Here is a 12,807-nt window from a genome sequence, read left to right as displayed (position 1 = left end):
AATGAAAAATGTGGTGCGAAAGAAATTTTAATTTCTTAAAGGAAAAATGTATTTTTTCATTTTCACATCTCAACATTTTGGTGGGATAAATTAAAATGTTCATTCTTTCCATCCACATTGTTTTAATTCCTGTGAAGTGCCTAAAGGATTAATAAACTTATTGAATTTGAGCCCCAGGCAGCACACGGGGGCCCCAGGCAGCGCACAGGGGGGCAGAGACAGCGCAAGGGGCCCCAGACATCGCACAGAATTGAGTGATATACTCCAGATCGGGGCCCCAGGCAGCGCACGGGGCCCCAGGCAGCACACAGGAGCCCCAGGCAGCACACGGGGGGAAGAGACAGCGAACGGGGTCCCAGGCAGCGCACAGGGCTCCAGGCAGCATACAGAGGCCCCAGGCAGCACATGGGGGCCCCTGGCAGCGCACAGGACCCCAGGCAGCAAACAGGGGGAAGAGACAGCGAACGTGGTCCCAGGCAGCACACGGGGCCCAAGGCAGGGCAAAGGGCCCCAGGCAACACACGGGCCCCAGGAAGCATACAGAGGCCCCAGGCAACACATGGGGGAGCAGAGAAAGCGAACAGGGTCCCAGGCATCACACGGGGCCCCAGGCAGCACACTGGGGCCCCAGGCAGCACACGGGGGCCCCAGGCAGCACACGGGGGCCCCAGGCAGCACACGGGGGCCCCAGGCAGCACACGGAGCCCCAGACAACACACGAGGGCAGAGACAGGGAATGGGGTCCCAGGCAGCACACGGGACCCCAGGCAGCATACAGAGGCCCCTGGCAGCACACAGGGGCACCAAGCAACACACGGGGGGGCAGAGACAGCGAACAGGGTCCCAAGCAGCACACGGGACCCCAGGCCGTGCACGGGGCCCCAGGCAGTATACGGGGGCCCCAGGCACCGCACAGGATTGAGTGATATACTCAAGAACGGGGCCCAAGAAATCGCACAGGGGGTCCCAGACAGCGCACGGGGGGCAGAGACAGCGCACAGGGGCCCTGCACGCTGTCTCTTCCCCCCCTTGTGTGCTGTCTCAGCCCCCCTGTGCGCTGTCTGGGGTCCCATGCGCTGTTTCTACCCCTCTGTGCACTGCCTGGGGCCCCTGTGTGCTGCCTGGTGCCCTGTGCGCTGCCTGGGGCCTTTATGCGCTTCCTGGGGTCCTCTGCCCCCATGTGCTACCTAGGGCCCCGTGTTCAGCCTGGCTCCTCGTGTGCTGCCTTGGGCCCTGTTATTGAGTATATCACTCAATGGTTCTCAAAAGCCTGAAAAATCTGATCTACACCAGCTGGGGCATATTCTGACCCGGAGGGGTATAATCTGTCCTAGGCCACTTTAACCCCGGGTATATTCTGGGCGGGGGTTAATTTGGCCTGTTACTAGGACCCATAATGATCCTAAGTGGGAAGAGACTTAATATTTCTCCTTCAGTTCTCGAACATTGCTGTAATGAACTCCTGCTAATATGCTATATTATACACCAGCACAACTGAGCACATTCATGCTGATGAAAACAGGAAACCACAGTTGTGACTTGGCGCGGTGGAGAAAAGAATGTGACATCCTGTACGGAGACCTTGCTCCACCTGTGGTTTGGGTTATGGCTTTAGAAGTAGGTTCTGTTCACACTGGCATCATGGCTTTTATGGCTTTTATTTTCTAAGAAGCCGTAATGGATCTAAAGGTATGTGTCCACGTTCAGGTTTGCTTCAGGCTTTGGTCAGGATTTTATGCAGGTAAAATCCTGACCAAAAATGCACCTGAGGTCACTGGCAGGTCACTTGCGTTGTTCCTGCGTGTTTTGCTCATTGTAGCAACATGCTGCGTTCGGAAAAAACGCACCGCATGTGCGTTTTTGCGGGAATTCCGCATGCGTTTTTTAATGCACAGTGGAGACGGGATTTCATTAAATCCCCTCCACTATGCTGTAACATCTGGACGCTGCGTTTTTGACGCTGCGGCAAAAACGCAGCGTTTCCTGAACGTGGACACATACCCTAAGGGTATGTGTCCACGTTCAGGATTGCATCAGGATTTGGTCAGGATTTTCCATCAGTATTTGTAAGCCAAAACCAGGAGTGGAACAATTAGAGGAAAAGTATAATAGAAACATATGCACCACTTCTGTATTTATCACCCACTCCTGGTTTTGGCTTACAAATACTGATGGAAAATCCTGACCAAATCCTGATGCAATCCTGAACGTGGACACATACCCTAACTGAATCTCTCTTGCAGCAAATCCTAAGGGTATGTTTCCAAGTTCAGGAAACGCTGCGTTTTTGACGCTGCGTTTTTCTGCTGCGTCAAAAACGCAGCGTCCAGATGTTACAGCATAGTGGATGGGATTTTATGAAATCCAGACTCCACTATGCGTTTAAAAACGCATGCGTTTTTGCCGCGAAAACGCATGCGTTGTGCGTTTTTTCAAAACGCTGCATGTTGCTACTATGAGCAAAACACGCAGGTACACCACAGGTGACCTGCCAGTGACCTCAGGTGCAGTTTTGGTCAGGATTTTACTTGCATAAAATCCTGACCAAAGACTGATGCAATCCTGAACGTGGAGACATACCCTTATGGATCTCATTACAGTATAATGGGTCCCTCAGGTTCTTCATCAGGTTTCTGCTTGCTTGTAATGCATCTGATGGTCAAAAAAAATAAACACAAGTGAGCCTTACAATCTGCAATTAACATGGTTTCTTTTTTCTGGAAGGCATTTTTTTATTTTTTTGAAGTATATGGGCATATTATCATTACATGCAATATTTGGGCATGTCCCATTTTTATCAAATATTTGCTTGTTTTGTATAATTTTTACAGACTGTGACCCTTAGGGTATGTGTACACTTTCAGGATTTCTTTCAGAAATTTCCTGACAAATAACGGACATTTCTGCCAGAAATCCGCATGCGTTTTTTTTTTTTGCTCGTTTTTTCCCAATGCATTAAATAGCGGGAAAAACGCGAAAAATCCGCAAAATTAATGAACATGCTGCTTTTTTTACCGCGATGCGTTTTTTTTGCGGAAAAAAAAAACATCATGTACACAAATTGCAGAATGCATTCTAAATGATAGGATGCATATGTATACGTTTTTTATGTGTTTTTATCGCGAAAAACGCGAAAAAAACGCAAAAAATCCTGAACGTGTGCACATACCATTACAGTACAGTTAATGCTTTCTATTACTGCCATTGCTCTGTAATATGGATTGAACAGTCACGTGTGCCCGCCCCTTCCTCTTCTACATCTCTCTGCCCCCTTTCTCTTGATTGAACGTTTGCAGCCGTGTAGCCTTTTTATTGCATGATCGTGGTAGACCCGCAATGTGACCACATAGAAGACAAGAAGGTGCACTGAATTTTTTGCCCACTCAAAGGGTGCATCAAATACTTGTGCTTGAATTGAACGGTCTTTTGCTGCTCACTGACTCCATTTTAAAGGGTTATTCTAATCTTCAAAATTGGTTATTGTCTGATAGTACTTGTAAATATTAACCCTTTAACAACGGGGGGTATTTCAGTTTTTGAATTTCCGTTTTTTGCTCCCCTTCTTCCCAGAGCCATAACTTTTTTTATTTTTCCGTCAATATGGCCATGTGAGGGCTTGTTTTTTGCGGGACGAGGTGTACTTTTGATCAACACCATTGATTTTAACATGTCGTGTACTGGAAAACGGGGAAAAAAATTCCATGTGCAGTGAAATTGCAAAGAAGGTGCAACTCCACAGTTGTTTTTTTTTTGTTTGTTTGTTTTACCATGTTCACTAAATGCTAAAATTGACCTACCATTATGATTCTCCAGGTAATTACGAGTTCATAGACACCAAACCTGTCTGTTCTTTTTTTTATTTAAGTGGTGAAATTTTTTTTCCAATATTTGTTTAAGAAAAAACAAATTTGCCATTTTCCGAGACCTGTAGTGTATCCATTTTTCGTGATCTGGGGCTGGGTGAGGTCTTACTTTTTGTGCACCATGCTGACACTTTTATTCATACCATTTTAGTCTAAATATGCTCTTTTGATCAACTGTTATTGCATTTTATTGCAGTGTAGTGGCGACTAAAAAAACGTAATTCTGGCTTCTTTTTTTTCTCATTATGCCGTTTAGCGATCGGGTTAATTTTTTTTTATATTGATAGATCGGGCGATTCTGAACACGGCGATACCAAATATGTGTATGGTTTTTTTTTATTTTATTTTGAACTGGGTGAAAGGGGGGTGATTTGAACTTATATTTTTTAACCCCTTCATGACCTTGGGACTTTCCGTTTTTCCGTGTTCGTTTTTCACTCCCCTCCTTCCCAGAGCCATAACTTTTTTATTTTTCCGTCAATTTGGCCATGTGAGGGCTTATTTTTTGCGGGACGAGTTGTACTTTTGAACAACATCATTGGATTTAGCATGTCGTGTACTAGAAAACGGGAAAAAAATTCCAAGTGCAGTGAAATTGCAAAAAAAGTGCTGTCCCACACTTGTTTTTTGTTTGGCTTTTTTGCTAGGTTCACTAAATGCTAAAACTGACCCGCCATTATGATTCTCCAGGTCACTACGAATTTTTTACCTAAGTGGTGGAAGAAAAATTCCAAACTTTGCTAAAAAAAAAAAATTTGCGCCATTTTCCGATACTCGTAGCGTCTCCATTTTTCATGATCTGGGGTAGGTTGAGGGCTTATTTTTTGCGTGCTGAGCTGACGCTTTTAATGATAGCATTTTGGTGCAGATACGTTCTTTTCATCGCCCGTTATTGCATTTTAATGCAATGTCGCGGCGACCAAAAAAACGTAATTCTGGCGTTTCAAATTTTTTTCTCGCTACGCCGTTTAGCGATCAGGTTAATGCTTTTTTTTATTGATAGATCGGGCGATTCAGAACGCGGCGATACCAAATATGTGTAGGTTTGATTTTTTTTTTCATTGATTTATTTTGATTGGGGCGAAAGGGGGGTGATTTAAACTTTTATATTTTTTTTTATTTTTTTCACATTTTTTTTAACTTTTTTTTTTAACTTTTGCCATGCTTCAATAGCCTCCATGGGAGGCTAGAAGCAGGCACAGCACGATCGGCTCTGCTTCATAGCAGCGATCTGCTGTTCGCTGCTATGTAGCAGAAAATCAGGTGTGCTGTGAGCGCCGACCACAGGGTGGCGCTCACAGCTGCCGGGGATCTGTAACCATAGAGGTCTCAAGGACCTCTATGGTTACAATGTACAAGCATCGCCGACCTCCGATCATGTGACTGGGGTCGGCGATGCCATCATTTCCGGCCGCCCGGCCGGATGCGGTAGTTAAATGCCGCTGTCTGCGTTTGACAGCAGCATTTAACTAGTTAATAGGCGCGGGCAGATCGCGATTCTGTCCGCGCCTATTACGGGCACATGTCAGCTGTTCAAAACAGCTGACATGTCCCGGCTTTGATGCGGGCTCACCGCCGGAGCCCGCATCAAAGCGGGGCTTCTGACCTCGGACGTACTATCCCATCTGAGGTCAGAAAGGGGTTAATATTTTTATTTTTTTATGTTTTTACTTTTTGCATGCTTCATTAGTCTCCATGGGAGACTAGATGCTGCAGTACTTTGATCACTTCTGTTACACACAGGCGATGATCAGATTGCCTGTGTGTAGCAGAAATGCTAACTTGCTATGAGTGCTGACCATGGGTGGCACTCATGGCAATCTGGCAATAACAACCATAGAGGTCTGCTGCAGACCTCTAGTTGTCATGGCAGCCTATCTGTTGTGACGGGGTCACCGATGGGCGGGATTAGCAACAAGCTTCCAGTAAGTGCGAGTTAAATGCCACTGTCAGAAATTGACAGCGGCATTTTAACCAGTTAACAGTGGGTGGATTGTGACTCCACCCGCAGATGTTGCGGGCAAAATCAGCTGTATAGAACAGCTGTCATGTGCCCAGAAAGGTGCTGGCTCAGCGCCGAAGCCTGCACGCAACAGGGGGAGTCTGGCATGGACGCACTATTACTCCCCAATGTCGGAAAGGCATAATATTGATATATTAAAGAGATTCTGTCAGAAGATTTTTGACACCATATCTGACAGCAGGATAATATAGAGGCAGAGACCCTGATTCCAACGATGTCTCTTACTGGCCTGTTGTTTTGATAACTTCAAGCTGATAAAACAGTGATTTTATCATTACAGGACCAGTAAATCTGCTGCCAGGGTAGTCCTCCATATTCATGAGCTCCTTATAACCCTGTTCCTACTATTGACAGCTTTCTGTGAACTGCTGAACCTGCAGCAGAGAAAACTGTGATTTTATCAAAATAACAGCAAGCAACTCACTAAGTGATACAGTGCTGGAACCAGGATCTTTACCACTACATTATGCTGCTCCCTTATGGGGTAGGAAAAACCTGGTGACAGATCCTTTTTAACAAGAAATATCAGGCAATATCCACCCATGAAAATGGGAATAGCCCTTTTGTTAGTGCACCAACAAGTTTAATACATCTGATATTTGTAGCATCCAGGTCTTTCCGCATTGCACAATGCAGTGATCGTACATTGCCTCCCAGTGGTTGTCATGCTCTAAGCAACTCCTTCCACTTTATAGGACTTGGGATACAAGCAAAATGAGCAAATAGCCTGTAGTAAGTGAATGAATAATAGTACATGTAACAGAGTACTTAGTTGACACTTTTTTGATTAGAAAAACAAAAACGTAAATGCTATTGCACCGTGACAAGGGGACCCGATTCATTACTATACTGTGAAACCCATTACTATATTTATTTACTTACAACAGGGTATTTGCTCATTTTGTACTTATCCTAGGTTCTGCCTGTTAAATGGCCACAGTGTGAATGTGCACCTACACACTAGTTATACCAACATGTGTTCCTGCTCATTTGCTTTTTGTACTTTGTACTTCTCAGTCTGGTCATTTTGTTTCTATACCTTTCCACTGGCAGATATCTGAACAGTCAGGCCTCGGTCCTGCTCTGCCCCCATCTATATTGATATCTGCTGACACATTGTGAAGTTAACTACAAAAGTTAGGGACCATCCTGATTTGGTACACCTTGTCGTGGTGGGACGGCTTTATTGCCTTTTTTTAAATCAAAATAGTGCATGTAAATAACATGGGTTACTTAATTGACACTATTACTATTTATTTACTTACTCCAGGGTATTTGCTCATTGTTTTTATCCTACGTTCTGGCTGTGTGGCCAGTGTCAATGTGCACCTACACATTACACTTATACCAATATACATTCCTGGTCATATTTTTTTTTGTTTTCCTTTCACTTTATATCTCACTGAATATCTGCATCTGGTAATCTAGTGTAACTCTTAAAAATAGCCGATCATCAGCAAAACAAAAAGTTCCAGTTAAGAAGATAAAATATCAAAGCACTTATCTATCTAAATATATACAAATACAGATATGCAAAGTAGCAATAATAAGCCAATTCACAAGAAAATATAGCCAAAGATACAGTACAGACCAAAGGTTTGTACACACCTTCCCATTTAAAGATTTTTCTGTATTTTGATGACTATGCAAATTGTAAATTCACACTGAAGGCATATGAATAAACAATGGCAATATTAATTAACACATGTGGAATTATATACTTAACAAAAAAGTATGAAACAACTGAAAATATGTCTTATATTCTAGGTTCTTCAAAGTAGCCACCTGTTGCTTTGATGACTGCTTTGCACACTCTTGGCATTCTCTTGATGAGCTTCAAGAGGTAGTCACCGGAAATGGTTTTCACTTCACAGGTGTGCCCTGTCAGGTTTAATAAGTGGGATTTCTTGCCTTATAAATGGGGTTGGGACCATCAGTCGTATTGTTCAGAAGTCTGGTGGATACACAGCTGATAGTCCTACTGAATAGACTGTTAGATGCTTTTTTCTTGCCATAATACAAATTCTAAGTAAAGAAAAATGAGTGGCCATCATTACTTTATGAAATGAAGGTTAGTCAGTCCGAAAAATTGGGAAAACTTTGAAAGTATCCCCAAGTGCAGTTGCAAAAACCATCAAGCGCTACAAAGAAACTGGCTCACATGAGGACCACATGAGGACCGCTCCAGGAAAGGAAGACCAAGAGTCACCTCTGCTTCTGAGGATAAGATTATCCAAGTCACCAGCCTCAGAAATCGCAGGTTAACAGCAGCTCAGATTAGAGACCAGGTCAATTCCACACAGAGTTCTAGCAGCAGACACATCTCTACAACAACTGTTAAGAGGAGACTTTGTGCAGCAGGCCTTCATGGTAAAATAGCTGCTAGGAAACCACTGCTAAGGACAGGCAACAAGCAGAAGAGACTTGCTTGGGCTAAATAACACAAGGAATGGACATTAGACCAGTGGAAATCTGTACTTTGGTCTGATGAGTCCAAATTTGAGATCTTTGGTTCCAACCACCGTGTATTTGTGCGACGCAGAAAAGGTGAACGGATGGACTCTACATGCCTGGTTCCCACCGTTAAGCATGGAGGAGGATATGTGATGGTGTGGGGGTGCTTTGCTGGTTACACTGTTGGGGATTTATTCAAAATTGAAAGCATATTGAACCAGCATGGCTACCACAGCATCTTGCAGCGGCATGCTATTTCATCCGGTTTGCGTTTAGTTGGGCCATCATTTATTTTTCAACAGGACATTGACCCCAAACACACCTCCCAGGCTGTGTAAGGGCTATTTGACCAAGAAGGAGAGTGATGGGGTGCTACGCCAGATGACCTGTCTTCAGTCACCAGACCTGAACCCAATCGAGTAGGTTTGGGGTGAGCTGGACCGCAGAGTGAAGGCAAAAGGGCCAGCAAGTGCTAAGCATCTCTGGGAACTCCTTCAAGATTGTTGGAAGACCATTCCCGGTGACTACCTTTTGAAGCTCATCAAGAGAATGCCAAGAGTGTGCAAAGCAGTCATCAAAGCAAAAGATGGCTACTTTGAAGAACCTAGAATATAAGACATATTTTCAGTTGTTTCACACTTTTTTGTTAAGTATATAATTCCACATGTGTTAATTCATAGTTTTGATGCCTTCAGTGTGAATTTACAAATTTCATAGTCATGAAAATACAGAAAAATCTTTAAATGAGAATGTGTGTCCAAACTTTTGGCCTGTACTGTAAATAAATCATTGTAAATGTTTAATGAAAATATGCAAAAAATCATTAATAAAAAGGCACAGTAAAGACGATACATAAACAGCAGGAGGAGATGAAAAAATATAATTAGTAATAAATACAGTACAAAATGCAAAGAAGATATATATCCAATAAGTAGTAACCAATAGGCCAAATATATGTTGCATTGTTGCCATAGAAGAATCAGGCACAGTAAATACAATCCCAGGCCCACTCCCGATCATGTGACTCATCTCGTGATGGGTTCTTGCTCACGTCATCCGGCCTGGCCCCTTCAGATGACACGGTGAGGGATGAGCCTTCATGGAGCTAGAAGCGGCTGAATGCACCGCTGTCACACTGGGTGAGGGAGAAGCTGGCTGCTTAACTGACAGAGAGTGGGGTAGCCCAAACACTAGCAAAGGGGGGAGTGGAGACCCCTAGGCTGATCTGACAAACATCCTGTCAGCCCTAACGTCCCTAAATAGGTTTTGCACTTATTGAGCAGAAACCTAGTCCTTGAAAGCCCCTAGCGATAGGCCCTGGATAGGGAGATGACTGGTTGAGCGCTAGTCAGCCCCCACTGCAACTAAAGACAAAGCAGGAAGACAAACGAGGGAATACACTCACGCCAGCAATCCTCCAAGAGGCTTCAAGAAGAAACTAGTTGACTTCTAGCACTTGCAACAGACAGAGGTAAATACAGCTAACACCAGCGCATTACTGAAACAACTCAGGGTATTTAAACATCCAGCAAAGGTGTGTCAATAAGCAGCAGAAGGTGGAGGTCACTGCTAAGTTCCAAAGGGAGAAGGGTATCGCTCCATAACAGAGATGAAGATCAAGATGGTGCTTGCAAAGCCAAGCACAAAGATCTTTTACAGCTGGATCCAAAATGACTGGCTGTTGCACCTGGCACACCTGTGACAGCTGCATACAAACTGGATATGCTTTAAAACGTGGCTGGACACTAATGGTCTGTACTAGTATTTAATGTGCCTCCTGTTGGTCTGACACCACACCCCTTGACAAAGGCTATACGCTAAAATAAGTGTTGGGACCTGCGCCATTCTAGCAGAAGGAGATGAATACAGCTATTCATATGTTATTTTTTTCTTTCATTTGCATCTTAGTTGATTCTTCTATGGCAACAATGCATAATATAGGCTATTAATATCAGCTCATAGCTGTTTGCTTAGCCTTTACTGATTACTTTACAGGGGGACCAGAAAAAATTCACTTGGGGTCCCCCTATAAAATCTAACCAGCAAAGGCTAGGCAGACAGCTGCAGGTTGACATCAATAGCTTAGGAAGGGACCGTGGATATTGGCCATCTCTCAGACTAAAACATCAGCTCTCTGCCGCCCCAGAAATAGCACATCAATAAGATGTGCCAAATCTGGCACTTAGCCTCACTCTTCCCACTTGCTTTGGTGCGTTGGCAAGTGGGGTAATAGTATTGGCTGCTGACATGAAGCCCAGGTTCGTAATGGCGAGACATCTATAAGATGCCTCCATTACTAACCCCACAGTAAAAGTTTGTAAATAAAATACTCCCAGAATAAAGTTCTTAATTTGAAAAAAATGACAGACTCCATTATTAAATCTAAACTTACCATACTCCCCAAATGCCCAGTACCCGATGCCCATGTTCCCTGTACACAATAAAAAATAATAAACAACCATATGCTCTCCTGTTCGCCTGTAGTCCACATAATCCAGAGTGTCACATGGTGATCTCACTTGTAGAACAGTGACATCGGGAAATGTGACTGCTCTAATCAGCTGCCGGCTAAACAGTGACAGGAGTGTCATCGCTTCCGCAGTATAGCGCTGAGCTGCCGTGAGGGGGTCACACAAATTCATCAGCGAATGAGCTCAGGTGTTCTCACGGCACTACCAGTGCGTGATAATTCTACATTTTTCATACAAGTAGTTGGAGCACCAATGACCAAATTCATTTTCAACCCTGACAGACCCTTCCCCACCACATCAGGTGGTATGGACAACTTCCTCTTGGTGTGGGTGGGAACTACATTAGAATTTTCAGAATTTGTTGCATATGTAAATGAGAATATATTTAATTTGAAGTTTACAGCTGATTCACTTTCCAATCAAATTTCAGTTTTGGATATTTTCCTGGAACGAGATTGCATTGCTGACCATGTACATACATCTTTGTGCAGGAAAGTATATCAGGCAATACTATTCTCCAATCGACAAGCTGTTACCCCAAACATACTAGCAGGGGGCCTTCAACTATGGAGATATGTTACTTGCTGGGTGCACTTGTTCAGATGACAACTGTTTTCTTGCGGAGAGTAATATTGTACAAATGGCAACAAAGGGGATATGGCAGTCAGGTAACTCACAGTGCATTTATCAAAGTGAAAAACAAAACAAGAAATCAACTCCTATCTGATAAGAAAAATAATCCTTTAAATATAACTATTAACGCATCTGTTACTTTTTCCACATCTTACTGTCACGCACAGTGTGGGAAAACTAAGTGCAACACAAAGGGATAAGGGGAAGGAAGCCCAGACAGTAGGTAAAGGGTGAGTGGAGACTGTTAGGCAGATCTGATAACCTACCTGCCCTACCATCCCTAAATTGGTTCCTCACCAATCGCCGAGAAGGAAACCTAAGACCTGTATCTCCCTAGAGCTAGGCCCTGGATAGGGAGGGGGAAGGGATGAACACTTGTCAGCCCCCACTGTAAACTAAAGACAAAAAGGTAGACAGACAAGAGGAATGAACTTAGCTTGGGCAGACTCAGAGAGGCAACACCAAACGTCCTCAAACAGCTCCAGAGAAGAAGTTTGCCGACTGCTGTAGCTCCAAGCTTTCACAAAGGAAAAATGTGCATTTCACCGACAACTCTCTGCAGCAGAATGGGGATTTAAAACACGCAGGTCCAGGTGTGTCAACTAAAGTCAGAGGGAGGTTGCCGCTGGGTCCAAGAGTCAGAAGGATTAAGGAGGCATCTGTAATGCCAAACGCAGAGACTTTCTGCATCCAGGTGCAGAGCGACAGTCTGCTGCATCTGACACACCCGTGACCCTTACGGCCTACAATATGATCAAGTTACAAGTATTATCCCAAAAAAGCTCCCAGTCATCAATCAAGGTGACACATTTATAAAAATCATATCTCAGGGCTGTAGGTTTGTGGCAAATAGAGGATGGACTCTGGGCAATATACTTTCGCCAAACCTGTTCCAAAGTCCGACCAAAAAGACCTGTTGGTTAAAACACAAAGGTTTTTTCAAGGTTAATGGAAATCGATGTAACATGTGCGCCATTGCTGCGGACAAAACAAAAAACTTTTATTCTTCTCAAGGAGACGTTTATCATATTCAAGAATTGCGGCTGCTGGACAACCTGAACACATGCCTGTTTGTTAGGGAATCTCCACATGTATTCAGACTATCTAGCAGCCATAAATCATGCGGCTGTGGGGACTAAAACATAATCTACAAGCACGCCCAAGATAATCGGAGAACATCCGAGCATGCTCGGAAATCTCGAGTAACGAGTACACTCGCTCATCACTAGTTGCTTCTTTTACTCCATTGCATGTTCTCTGCTCCTGCACACCTGCTTATTACACGTCATTTTCAGCCTCTTTGTGATTGGCTGCGCTTGCTTTAAAACAGGACCATTGCCTTTTCATTACCATTGTATGATTA

The 12,807-nt window shown here is 43.9% G+C and overlaps 1 protein-coding gene across 4 annotated transcripts in view; it reads left to right on the top strand.

Moving 5' to 3' along the window:
- The window catches only part of LOC143808301 (phospholipid scramblase 2-like), a 92,758-nt gene that overhangs the window by 78,024 nt on the left and 1,927 nt on the right, over positions 1-12,807 (top strand). The window lies entirely within an intron of this gene.

Source organism: Ranitomeya variabilis, chromosome 2, assembly GCF_051348905.1.
Source record: "Ranitomeya variabilis isolate aRanVar5 chromosome 2, aRanVar5.hap1, whole genome shotgun sequence".
Lineage (NCBI taxonomy): Eukaryota > Metazoa > Chordata > Amphibia > Anura > Dendrobatidae > Ranitomeya > Ranitomeya variabilis.
The sequence above is the reverse complement of the archived record's forward strand: the minus strand, read 5'-3'. Positions and strand labels throughout refer to the sequence as shown.